Source organism: Lactuca sativa, chromosome 4 (assembly GCF_002870075.4).
Source record: "Lactuca sativa cultivar Salinas chromosome 4, Lsat_Salinas_v11, whole genome shotgun sequence".
NCBI lineage: Eukaryota > Viridiplantae > Streptophyta > Magnoliopsida > Asterales > Asteraceae > Lactuca > Lactuca sativa.
Window position 1 is genome coordinate 84,354,432 of NC_056626.2, and position 13,043 is coordinate 84,367,474.

General features: G+C 38.3%; 1 non-coding gene across 1 annotated transcript; it reads left to right on the forward strand.

The window, feature by feature from the left end:
- Positions 1–544: 544 nt before the first annotated feature.
- LOC111917496 (small nucleolar RNA R71) lies at positions 545–651 on the forward strand. The gene has a single exon (XR_002858915.1). It is a non-coding gene; the product is annotated as a small nucleolar RNA R71 (small nucleolar RNA).
- The last annotated feature ends 12,392 nt before the right edge of the window (positions 652–13,043 follow it).

A 13,043-nucleotide genomic window follows, 5' to 3' on the forward strand; every position in this document is an offset into this window, starting at 1 on the left:
TAAATCTTGTGAACATCTCTTCTAGATCGACTCTTTTTTCCACAACCAGTTCTTCCTTTTGATAGAAACCCCTCTCTTTCTGCTTGTATTTCTCTTCCTTTGCCTTTTTGTATTCCTCATACGGAAGCCATTCCTTCTTGGGTTTCCGCCAAGTTTCATCGTACCTGTCACCACTTGAATAGAAAACTTGTGCCTTTTTGTTTCCATTCTCATCCAAATCACAATCTTTAGTTAGGTGAGGTCCCCTACAATTCTCACATCCCACCCGAATAGCATGGATTGTTTGATCCATCTTCGTCATTCTTCTATCTAAACTGTCTAGTTTAGCCATCATTGCCGCCATGCTATCGTTGACCGTGTTCACCACCCCCTACTTACTTCATTTCGTGGGTTGTGGTATTCTCTAGAATGTTTAGAGAACTCTTCAATCAATTCTTTGATCACCGGGGGTGGCTTCTTTGTGAGCGGGCCTTGCGAATCAAGTAATTGCCTTGTTGGAACATTGACTCCATCATAGAAGATGGAAACTTCTTGTTAGCTGTTAAGGTCATGGTGTGGGAAATTCCTTAGTAAGCTTTTGTACCTCTCCCACGCCTCATAAAGGGATTCTCTGGGTTGTTGTTCAAAGTTAGCAATAGCCTTCTTTAACTTGGCTATTTTAGAAGGTGGGCAAAAGTGGTCAATAAATTCTTCTTTCATCTTCGCCCATGTGGTGATGGACCCGGGAAGGAGTGACTTGAGAGTACCCAGATGACTAGTTTCTACCCCGAGGGGTCGAATGTGAGGTTTGTTGTAGGATGTCTGAGGGTGCCAGCACGGGATTGGTGGAAAGAGGTTAACTTTACTTTGGGATCTAAAACCATTGAGGCTATGACCTGGATGGATTTTGTGACCTGGTTCCAAGTGGAGTTTCCACCAACTTTGGAGGTTCAACAACTAGTGAGGAAGTTTCTGGATATACGACAAACAACTGAGACAGTGGCAGAGATCACTGCTAATTTCCGAGAGAGATCTTTATTGGTACCCTAGTATGCGGAAAATGAGGATATGAGGAACACTCGGTACCATGACATGTTGCGATCTGATATCAGGGAATTTGTTAGTTTTTTCGCATGTCCGACTCTAGATGACATAATATCCAGGGCCCAGGAACAGGAGTTTTGATTTGGAGCATATAGGGAAGAAGGAGGCAGAGCATGGGCAGATAACGGGGGTTTCAACAAAGAAACCCAAAGGATTTGATTCTAGATCGAAGGGCCATCAGGGTCGAAGCTAATGTAGCAAGTGCGGTAGGGCACATGATGGAGTCTGCAGAGCGAGTGGTTTGGGTTGCTACAAGTGCGGCAAGACATGGCAATTTGGCACGGATTGTACAACTACTATTACCACCTAGGGATTTGATCTAATTTGCTTCCATTACAATCAAAGGGACCATAAGAAGGCTAACTGCCCGAGTTTAGCATCAGTAGGACCAGTAGCAACACCTGCTTTGGTGACTTTGAGGATGACTGATGGCCTCCAAGGCAAGGCAGAGGCGCCAGTTGTTTGGAGTAGGGCATTTCAGCTAACAGGCGAGGATGCTCATACAACACCCGATGTGGTCACTAGTATGTATCTTCTCCTTACATTCTTATTTATGTTATTTTTCATGGTTATATGTTTGTATTTTTGTTTAGGGTCGTTCCTTGTGAACAGTATTCATGCATTGGTTTTATTTGATTCGGGGGCTACCCGATCTTTTTTATCTCTTAGGCTTAGCAAGATATTTGATGATGTTCTAGGATAATTAGATTATCCAGCAGAGGTTGAGATTGTTGATGACCATCTAGTGCGATTGTCAAGAGTTCACCGGTGATGCACTTTAGAGTTATTCGGTGAGAAATATCCGAATGATTTGGTTCTAATTCCCCTATATGAGAGCAAGGTCATTATAGGGATGGATTGGTTGAGCCCCAATAGGGTGATGACTGATTGTGGGCTTCAGTTGGTACGTGTTCATACCCCAAGTGAGGGAGAGTTAGTGATCCACAGCGAGGGTGCTCAGCATGGGCCGACTCTATATTCGACAACCAGAGCCAAGCGTTACCTTCATCAGGGATGTTTCGGGTTTGTTGCCTATGTGATGGATACCCGGGAGAATGATAATATGACCATTGATGATGTACCGATTTTTTGGGAATACCCAAATGTGTTCCTATAGGATTTGATGGGAGTGCCTCCAGAGAGGCAGGTGGAGTTTCAGATTGACTTGGTCCCAGGTGTGGCTCCGATAGCCAAATCATCGTATCGGTTAGCATCTCCAGAGATGCAGGAACTATCTGCACATCTGCAGGAGCTGCCAGACAAGGGATTTATTTGGCCAATTAGTTAACCATGGGGAGCGCCTATCTTATTTGAGAAGAAAAAGGATGGGACGCATCGAATGTGTATTGACTACCGGGATCTGAATAAGCTAATGGTGAAGAACTGTTTCCCACTCCCAAGGATCGACGATTTATTTGATCAGCTTTCAGGGCGCATCTTGGTTTTCCAAGATTGATTTGCGTTTGGTTATCAACAGATGAGGGTCAGAGAGGAGGACATGTAGAAGACGGCCTTCCGGACTCGCTATGGTCATTAAAAGTTCGTGGTGATGCCTTTTAGGCTCACCAATGCTCCAGACGAATTCATGGATCTCAGGAATCATGTATGCAGGCCCATGTTGGATCGGTCTGTGATTGTGTTTATTAATGACATCTTTCTCTATTCCAAGACCCGAGAGCTGCATGAGAAGCATCTGAGGGGGGGTATTGGAGACACTAAAGAGGGATAAATTGTACGTGAAGTTCTCCAAGTGTAGGTTCTGGTTGCGGATGGTGCAATTTCTGGGAACCTTGTTAACTAGAACGATATTTTGGTCGATCCAGTCGAGGTCAAGGCGGTGACGAGGTGGGAGGTTCCGAGGTTCTGGAAGAGATTCCACGAGGAGTTGGGTACTCACCTGCATTTTAGTACAACTTTCCACCCGCAGGCTAATGGTCAGAGTGAGCGGACTATCGAGACCTTAGAGGATATGCTTCGAGCTTGTATATTGGATATCGATGGGAGTTGGGATATGTACCTCCCTTTGGTGGAGTTCTCATATAACTACAGTTATCACACGATCATTGATCGACCTCCTATTTAGATTCTCTACCGGAGGAAGTGTAGGACCCTGATATGTTGGGGTCAAGTCGGTCAGCAAGTCATAAGGAGTACTGAGGTGGTACTCAAGACGACTGAATTGATTTAGCGGACCTATGGCAAACTTCAGACATTACATAGTCGATAAAAGATCTACGCGGACAAACGCCGATCTGTAGGGTTTTGAGCATTCTAACACTCCTAAGTGTACATGCAACCCTAAATACCTTGGATCTATGTTTTCTCTATTATACATGCAAATAAGAACTTCCAAGGTATTATCCTAATCTAGCATACAAAACAATAACTATAGCAAGATAGAATACATACCTCTTTGGTGTAGAAAGTCTTCATGAAGCTTGAGTGCCTAGTGCCCCAAGTGTGACACCTCAAATGGTTCACACAACACCAAATACACATGGAATGACTTGAGAGAAAACTACACTCATGAAAATCGGCTAGCCCTTTCTTACTCTCTCTAGTGGCCGATTTTGGTCAAGAATAAGATGCTTATATAGTTAGGGTTACACCATGTAAACCCTAATTGACATGGCCTTTCATTTCCATGATCCATGGGTACAAATACACCATGGAGCATCCATGGACCATCCTATGGGTTTTAGCCCAACTTGATTATCCATGGAGCATTAGCCCACTATATAAGTATGGATGATTTACATAATCAACCCATATATTTAATTAGTCTTCTTTTGATCACTTAATTAATCCTAGATTAATTCTTGATCAATACTAATTAAATAATCTCATTATTCTTATTATTAATATACTAGAACTTATAATATATTAATAACCATAAGTGTCTTATTTCTCTCATTTAGTCTATCCAAGTGCATGATGCCATGCAACCCAAATAGACCATGCCGGGTCGGGTCAAGTCTTACCAATTATAGTTATGGACTTAGACATTAATCCAACAGTCTCCCACTTGGATAAGTCTAAAACTATTATTGCGTATGACTTCAGGAACCAGCTGGCAATCGTAGCTCTCAAAAGCTTCTGTCGAACTCTGACCTTGTCGATGAACTCTGACCTTTGTCAATGACTTGTCCATTAGATAAGGGATCATATATTCCTCCATTCTAGATATCATATGGACTGAGACATGGATTATAATCATTCTCTCTGTCCATTTGTTGTTTCCCGATTTCCGATTTATGACGACTGACTAATTGAACAAATCAAATCAGTCCTGGCCCGGCCGAGCACTTCCATTTGTCATCATCAAATCATCGAGGGGCCCACAGATATCGCTTTTATCCCGAAGGTAAAAGGAACGGATAAACTTCGACTCATATGGCTTGTTCTACTACTTGTTGAATCATACACAAAGGCACGTTTTATAACACCGAGTTACCAAATGCGTTTTCGTGCAATCAATGTACTATCAACTCATAGTAACAACTCATATCTCTAGGTTTGAAGAATATAAGATATTATCGTCTCATGATCACTCGTGATAAAATCCATGAAGTGATTCCAATGAGCGCGGGTTGAATCCAATACTCAGAACTTATGAGCACTCATGAGTGTTGTAGCCCTTTGTCTAACACCTTAGACCTCTACAAGCCAACCCATGACAGTCTTAATTCATATCTACTTCCAACATATGACCGACTGTGGATGGTTTGAATAACTTAGTCATTCCGGAAGAATAACCCAGTTTATTCGGGAAGTCAAAACATGCAAAATGAAACACAATAATAATTGAATCCAATATGGTATCAACCCTTTGAACATAAATAAAACACCTTTTATTTATCACCATATGATTACACATTATTCATTGTATACTGTTTCAGCAATCAACTTTATTCTTGAATTTAAAACAATAGTTGTCCCATGCTCCAAGCATGTACACTATGTTTTCTTAAACACTAGTCATGCCACACACCAAGTATGCATACTATGTTTGTCTATGATCTTTACTTTGTGAACTAGATCAATTAAACATAACTTCAATGATTCTCTTTTCACACTCCCAAATCCTTACTGCAAATGTAAGAATTCCAAATTCATGCCATTTACTGAAATCTGTTAGATTCTAAACTTATATGCATTGATCCTCTTGTAATGATTATGCACAAAGTCAGAAAGACTTGACAACAAACATTACAGAGCATTCAAAAGGAGATCAACTCCTTTGGAAACATCCTTCTTGCATTAAGTTTCCTTAATCTTACACAGATTGAAAATTCTAACTTTTAAACATTTCCAGATTCCATTTTGACTATCACTTCTGAACAAGAGTTGCCTCCTTACAGATTATGTCAATATGGTCCTTCCAGAATTATCACTATACTTCCAATTGTCCTTGAGTAACCAATCTTTGGTAAACCTTAGATTGTCCTCGACAATTCTTTAATCCTTTTAGTCATATCCAGTTCTAAACCTTTTCCCTTCTTAATGCCCTAGGCATTTGGAAAATTTTAGAAAGGATGAATATAGTACATGTAATCAATCCTATATCCGAAGCATATGGGACACGATTCATGATGTCTCACATAAAGACTAAACTAGTCTTTTGCTATAACATTTCCATTTCAATTTGCCAAGTTCTCATAATTCAGATGATGAAAAGGGATGTCGTAATCATAATCGAATTTTAGAACGCAAATAATGGACTCATATACAGAATTTCCTTATGTTGAGCCATTCCAACATGAAATTCATATATATATATATATATATATATATATATATATATATATATATATATATATATATATATATATATATATATCCTTGACTAAATGATTAAAACCTCATGATCTAAGCTTATAGATTTGAGATGAAGTATAATTTCCTCTCCCTTAATTATAGCAAAACAACCTTTTCCCAATTGAAACCTTTTGTTTTCTATAATTAACATTGCTAGCTTGCAATACTTATCATAATTATCATGCTCCCACTAACATGATGATTATTAGCATATCACTTATGCTCCCACTAGCTTTGACATGTACTCAGAAATCAGTTGGACTTCTAGAAATCAATACTTCATTGACTTTCTTACCAAAGTTCAGATTTCTGATGCTAGATTGTTTTGATAAAACTTTATCAAAATCATACACCTTCCCTTAGATAGAACACTTGTGTATCTAAACAATTATGAAGAGGTATGCCGTAATCATAATGGTTAGACCTTTTTGCCACTTCTCACAAGTCCAGGTTAGTGTGCCGGTAAACCACACACGCTCCACTAACGACTTTGAGAAAGCAAATATCACAATTGCTATCTAGCTAAAATCTACTTAGTGAAAGTGTTTCCTCACCATCATTTTCATGAATCGGAGAGAAACCTTATGACACTTAGATTTGCTGGTGTATGTGTTCTTATCCATGTGAATTGTCATAACCATAGTCACAAGACAAGGATAATGACAAACCCAAACTCATATGGACTGAACTCAATCTTAATTTCTTGCCACCTGGCAGCTTAAGGGCCTACCATTGCTTCCAAGTTGTTGTGCAACCAATTGAGAACTCTAAGAACTCATATGCAAAGCCAACTTTAACTGGAATGGGCACAGAATATGTCAACACGATAGGTTATAAACCTCAAGTCGTGTGCTAGTGAAGAACTTCAGGTTTTATTCTTGATTAGTTCTTGAGACTTTCAAGACCTTTAAGACTCCCACTGTCCTCTTGACCTATAAGACTCCCTTGTCAAATATCCAAGAGATAGTGTGGATTCTAATCAAGACAAACACTTCACAACATTGGCCTTAGTTGGTCTTTGTTTTATCCAAAACATCACAACTTACCAATTTCAAATGTACAAGAGTAGAAAACTTTTACTCTTACATTTGACAAGTGTTTTAAACCTTCTTTAAGACATATCACTCAAGTTACAATCTTGGAGTATGACTCTAAGACTTGTATTGGAACGAAGTATGACTCATCTTCTTGATTTAACCATTTCAACAATTCAAGATCCCTCTTCTTAGTCATAAGAATGCACTAAGACTTCCTTAGAGAACTAATTGTGCTATGGTTTCTTAATCATTAAGATGATCACAAAACTGATACTAAAGTACTCTCCCATCTTTTCAGATTTGAGAAACTTTTATCTTTCTGCCATTTTGATTCTTCTTATTCGCTCTGCCATACATTGGAACCTTTTTCCAATGTCTCAGAGTTACACTTAAGCTTGTAAGTATAATCATATTTACTGAGCTTTAGTAAACTATGACGAATAGTCTTATCAAACTTTTGTGGTGGACTTAATCAGTGCACAAGAATGTGTACTCGATCCCTTAGTCCTTTACTTGACTCACACATCCATGTGAACAAGTAATTAGTCTTAATTTTTCCAATACTTGAAAGTTCTCATTCATCATGCTATACAACTTGCATGATTCCAAGTTCCGGTCCAATTGAAACTTGGGTGATGAAAATCTTTCCTTATTTGGAAAATCTAGACATTACCACAAATGAAAGAATCAATTTCATATTTCCACTCTTGCTCTTAATGGAATCATATAAGCAACAATTTTTCCTCAAATGCCATTGTAAGGATATTTTAAAATAAATAAAAACAAAACTTTTTTTTTCTTTATTTTAAAACTATGCGGAAAAACTTATCCTTACAATCCATATGAAAACTTGTTGTTATCTATTCCTAAGCAATATCTCATAACTCCTAAGAAGTAGCTCAAGAATCCGATCTTCAAACTATGCGATAGAAATCCATCTACGCCATCAGATTCAGCATATTCTTTCTTTAAGTTTCTCTACTTTTTCTTTGATTCTTAAAACATCACCATGTGACCCAGTCACATCATGTATCAAGAATCTCATAATAGAAACTTAACAGAGTTAGATAGTGGAATTTACCTGAAGTAGAGTCAAACTTATTGACTTTAACATCCTTAGGTAAATTTGGCAGCTTCGTGACCAATGCCCCTTCCTTTGGCAATATAAACATATGGACCCGTTGATAATGGTACACGGGACTATCACAGACTTAGCTTTTCTCTTTACCATTTGGTCAACCGAGTTGACTATGGCCGATCCCTTTCCATTGGGAAGAGAATGCTTTTCTGGATTTCCTGTGTCACTATTGTCAATGTCCATAAAGTTTTTAGGAAGTTGATCTTAGCAAACAGATAAGATCATTAAGGGTCTTGTCATAGTCTGTTTCATAGGTGTTCCAAAAGAACTCACTATGTGACTTAGAAAGTAGTTGAACCACCAACTTTCTCAAGACTTTGACACCCAACTCTCCCGGCTTGTCAGTATGTGACTACATCTCCAAGATGTGTTCACACCTAGACCTTGCCTTGCCAATAAGGCTTGAGTGACCTTAAACTTTTCAAGAACTTGTGGGTTAGGGAGAATAATTGGAGGAGGAGAAAGAAGTATGATATCCATGGGACATCATCTTCATTAGGAAACCTTGTTTCAAGAGATTTGGGAAGATCATAGGTGTCTAAACCAGACATCTTTTGGGAGATATTCAAGATAGTTGATTTAAAGTCCTTAATATGACACCCAACATGAAATATTAAGGCTAGGACCCAACAAACTATTTTATAACTTAGAAGAGGTATGCCGTAATCCAAGCTATAAAATATTTGAAGGTAGGTGAATGACGATTCACCAATTTCCACCAAGATAAACGAAATGTATTATTAGGTTTTAATTGGTTTTGAAACTCCTAGATCTTTGAGATTCATTGAACTTTTCAAAGGCATGTTTCAATCTCGAGTGTGCCCTTCAGGTATTGTGACTGGGATGCCGAGGATCACAAAACAAGGTGTGAAGTAACCATGCAAATCACTTGGTACCCTTAATAAATTAACCCTCAATCGATGTGCCGGTTAACCACACACGCTCCATCGATACTATGATAAATATTAAGTCACCCTTTACCTACCTTGTTAAGTCCAAGTTAGTGTGCCGGTTAACCACACACGCTCCACTAACGACTTAGACAAAGTGTAAAGTGTAATTTCATGGGTTAGCACCTTATTCACATTTTTCCTAAGTAACTAAGATTGGGTATTATTAAGAGTTTAGTTACTTAGTATTATCATTAATACTTTTAATGAAGGGAGAATTCTAGTCCTGTCAAACCCGTTCGGCTAACGACCCTCCACCGGTCAAGCAAGCGGTGGGTGAGAGTGGACACCCATTAAGTTGCCATTTTATAGGCAACAACCTTATACCCACCTTATAGACCGGCTTCGTGAATGAGGCGTACTAGCGGTAAGACTGACTTTACTCTTATACATATATATATTATTAACTTATAATATTATAAAGTATAAGGGTTGAATTTTAACTTTTAAAATTCTAAGGGCTAACTTGGAATTAAAGTATTCATAAGTGAAAACTTTTCAAATTCCAAAACTTGAGGGCAAGTTTTGAAACTATTCAAAACTAATTAATTCCATAACTTATGTGTTTAAAGTAGTTTTAATCCAAAAACTCTTCAAGTTCCATAACTTGAGGACAAGTTATGGAAGACTTTAAACTAATAAAAGAATTAACTTTTCTTTATAACCATTGCCAACTTTTATGAGTTTTATGAAACTTAAATGTGACTTTTCATGTAACTTGAGGACAAGTTACACAAACACATTTTATACTCAACTCTTAGATTAAAATGGATTGAAAACAACTATTTCAATTAACTTTTCTATTAATCTAAGCAACTCATAAGAACAAGATAATTCAAATCAAACTTTTTCATGTAATTAGTCTAAACCTTAAACTAATACAAAACATGAATCTATTGACAATTATCTTTGAAAATGGATTAGCATGAACATTACCACATCAAAAACAAGTTTATAAGTTCAAAAACAACTTAGGGTAATGTTCCTAGTCCATTTCTAGCCAAAAAAGTCGAGTTTATGTTGTCTGGGGGTCCAACTCGTCGAGTGCATGAACCAACTCGGCGAGTTGGATCGAACTCATCACTTTTTAGGCATGGACTCGCCGAGTCTCCTGATGGACTCGCCGAGTCTGATGACCAGACAGCAAGAAATTCGATTTTTTTAAGCAGTTTTGCAAGGATAACAAGAAAACAAGCCTAGGCTCTGATACCACTGTAGGGTTTTGAGCATTCTAACACTCCTAAGTGTACATGCAACCCTAAATACCTTGGATCTATGTTTTCTCTATTATACATGCAAATAAGACTTCCAAGGTATTATCCTAATCTAGCATACAAAACAATAACTATAGCAAGATAGAATACATACCTCTTTGGTGTAGAAAGTCTTCATGAAGCTTGAGTGCCTAGTGCCCCAAGTGTGACACCTCAAATGGTTCACACAACACCAAATACACATGGAATGACTTGAGAGAAAACTACACTCATGAAAATCGGCTAGCCCTTTCTTACTCTCTCTAGTGGCCGATTTTGGTCAAGAATAAGATGCTTATATAGTTAGGGTTACACCATGTAAACCCTAATTGACATGGCCTTTCATTTCCATGATCCATGGGTACAAATACACCATGGAGCATCCATGGACCATCCTATGGGTTTTAGCCCAACTTGATTATCCATGGAGCATTAGCCCACTATATAAGTATGGATGATTTACATAATCAACCCATATATTTAATTAGTCTTCTTTTGATCACTTAATTAATCCTAGATTAATTCTTGATCAATACTAATTAAATAATCTCATTATTCTTATTATTAATATACTAGAACTTATAATATATTAATAACCATAAGTGTCTTATTTCTCTCATTTAGTCTATCCAAGTGCATGATGCCATGCAACCCAAATGGACCATGCCGGGTCGGGTCAAGTCTTACCAATTATAGTTATGGACTTAGACATTAATCCAACACGATCACACTTGAAATTTCAGGTTGGAGATATGGTACTCCTGAAGTTGTCACCTTGGAAAGGTATCATCCGGTTCAGAAAGGAGGGTAATCTAGGCCCCAAGTATATTGGTCCTTTCAGGGTTGTAGCCTGGATGGGCAGGGTGGCGTATCATTTAGATCTTCCAAAGGAGATCAGTCAGATGCACAGTACATTACATGTCTGTCAGCTACGGAAGTGTTTGGTTGATGATTCTGCAGTGGTTCCATTGGAGGATATTCATGATGATGACCGCCTAAACTACGTCGAGAGACCGATGGCAATCCTTGACTGGAAGACGAAAATCTTGAGGAATAAGGTTGTGGGATTGGTGAAGGTGCAGTGGCAACACCAGAATGGTTCTGAGTGGACATGTGAGCCTGAGGAAGAGATGATGGAGCATTACCCAGAGTTATTTGCAAAGGCAAACTTTGAAAAAGAAGTCTGATTCAGGTGGGGGAGGATTGTAACACCCGAATCATCAGGTAAAACTCTTATCCATTTATCGTTGGGGTATTTGCCTATGGTCAGTTGGGGCGTACGCCAGGCATACATAGGTGTATCTTGCACGTACGTACGTGAAGTCCCAATTCTGTGGAGCACATGAGTACGCCGAGCGTACTGATGGTATGCTTAGTGTACTCACTAGAGGGACATTTTGGGCTTTTTAGTTCGGGTTACCTTGGGCTTATAAATTGGGACCCTTGTTGGGCTGCAAGCTTTCTTGTGATGGGCCTTTTGGATTTGGGTCCATATTGGGCTTAAATGCCTTTTTGGGCTTGTTTGGATTTGGGCCTTGGTATGTTAGGCCCAATAAGGTAAGGGTAAAGTAGCATTTTACCCTTAAAGTCGTGATTCAAGGTTTGGACTCTCGGATTGGGTTATTAACCTAATTTCTAATTAGGGTTTTATTATTTGTGAATTAGTGAGAGGATTTCACGGTTTAACAGCTCAAGTGTGATTTGATATCTCCAGTCTGAGATGAGTTTCCCTTCACTGTATTCGTGGGTCGAAGGCACTAATGCCGGCCCTCTAGATTATTTTAGTATAATGATAGTTGTCTTTCTGACATTTTCATGCGATGCCTATTTATTATAGTTGTCTTTATGACATTTTCATGCCATGCTTGTTTATGCTTGTTGTCTTCATGACTTTCATTGATAGGATTGTATGCTTAGCTATAGGGGTGAAATAGACCCAATATCGATTGAAAGATACCGAAGGGGGTGAAATAGACATAGTACCGGTTGAAAGATACCGAAGGGGGTGAAATAGACTAAGTACCGATTGAAAGATACCGAATGGGGTGAAATAGACTAGGTAACGGTTGGAAGATACTGAAGGGGTGAAATAGACCCATTTATGTTTTGATTTTTATGTATGTATGGTATGGGGTATTTTGGGGGAACTCACTAAGATTTGTGTTTATAGTTTTTAGTTTATGTTTCAGGTACTTCCAACTCGAAAAGGAAGGGTCCGACTTGATCGCACTGCATCCGCTCATATCTTGTGCATTGTGTGATTTTGGGATTTGTACTCTGATATTATTTCATTATGATAAAATTTTGATTGTTTTGACATGATCACTGTATGTTTTGAAATGAAATAAAAGTGAAACTTTTGTCTGAAAATTTTGGGATGTTACATTGAACATGAGATATGGATCGTCATAAATCTCATTTAGTGTTCAACTTTTAGTAAGGACTTAGATGTCTAATCTCAACAAATAAGAGAGAACAAATCTCATCTTGACTACATACGTCTATCATGTAGTTCATGTCATACCCAACAATGGACCTTATGACTGCCTTTTATGGAACAATGTTAAACAATGTCAAAGCACAACAATTACTATACTTCAAGTCCCAAATATGTATCTCAGGTCTAAGAATACAAAGATACTACATTGATCAATACATCACTCATGAATATGATCCATAAAGTGATTTTGATGCGGGTCGGCTCCAATACTTATTCTTCTAATCAAGTACCTATGAATTGGTAGCAACTCTTGCTATTCTCATC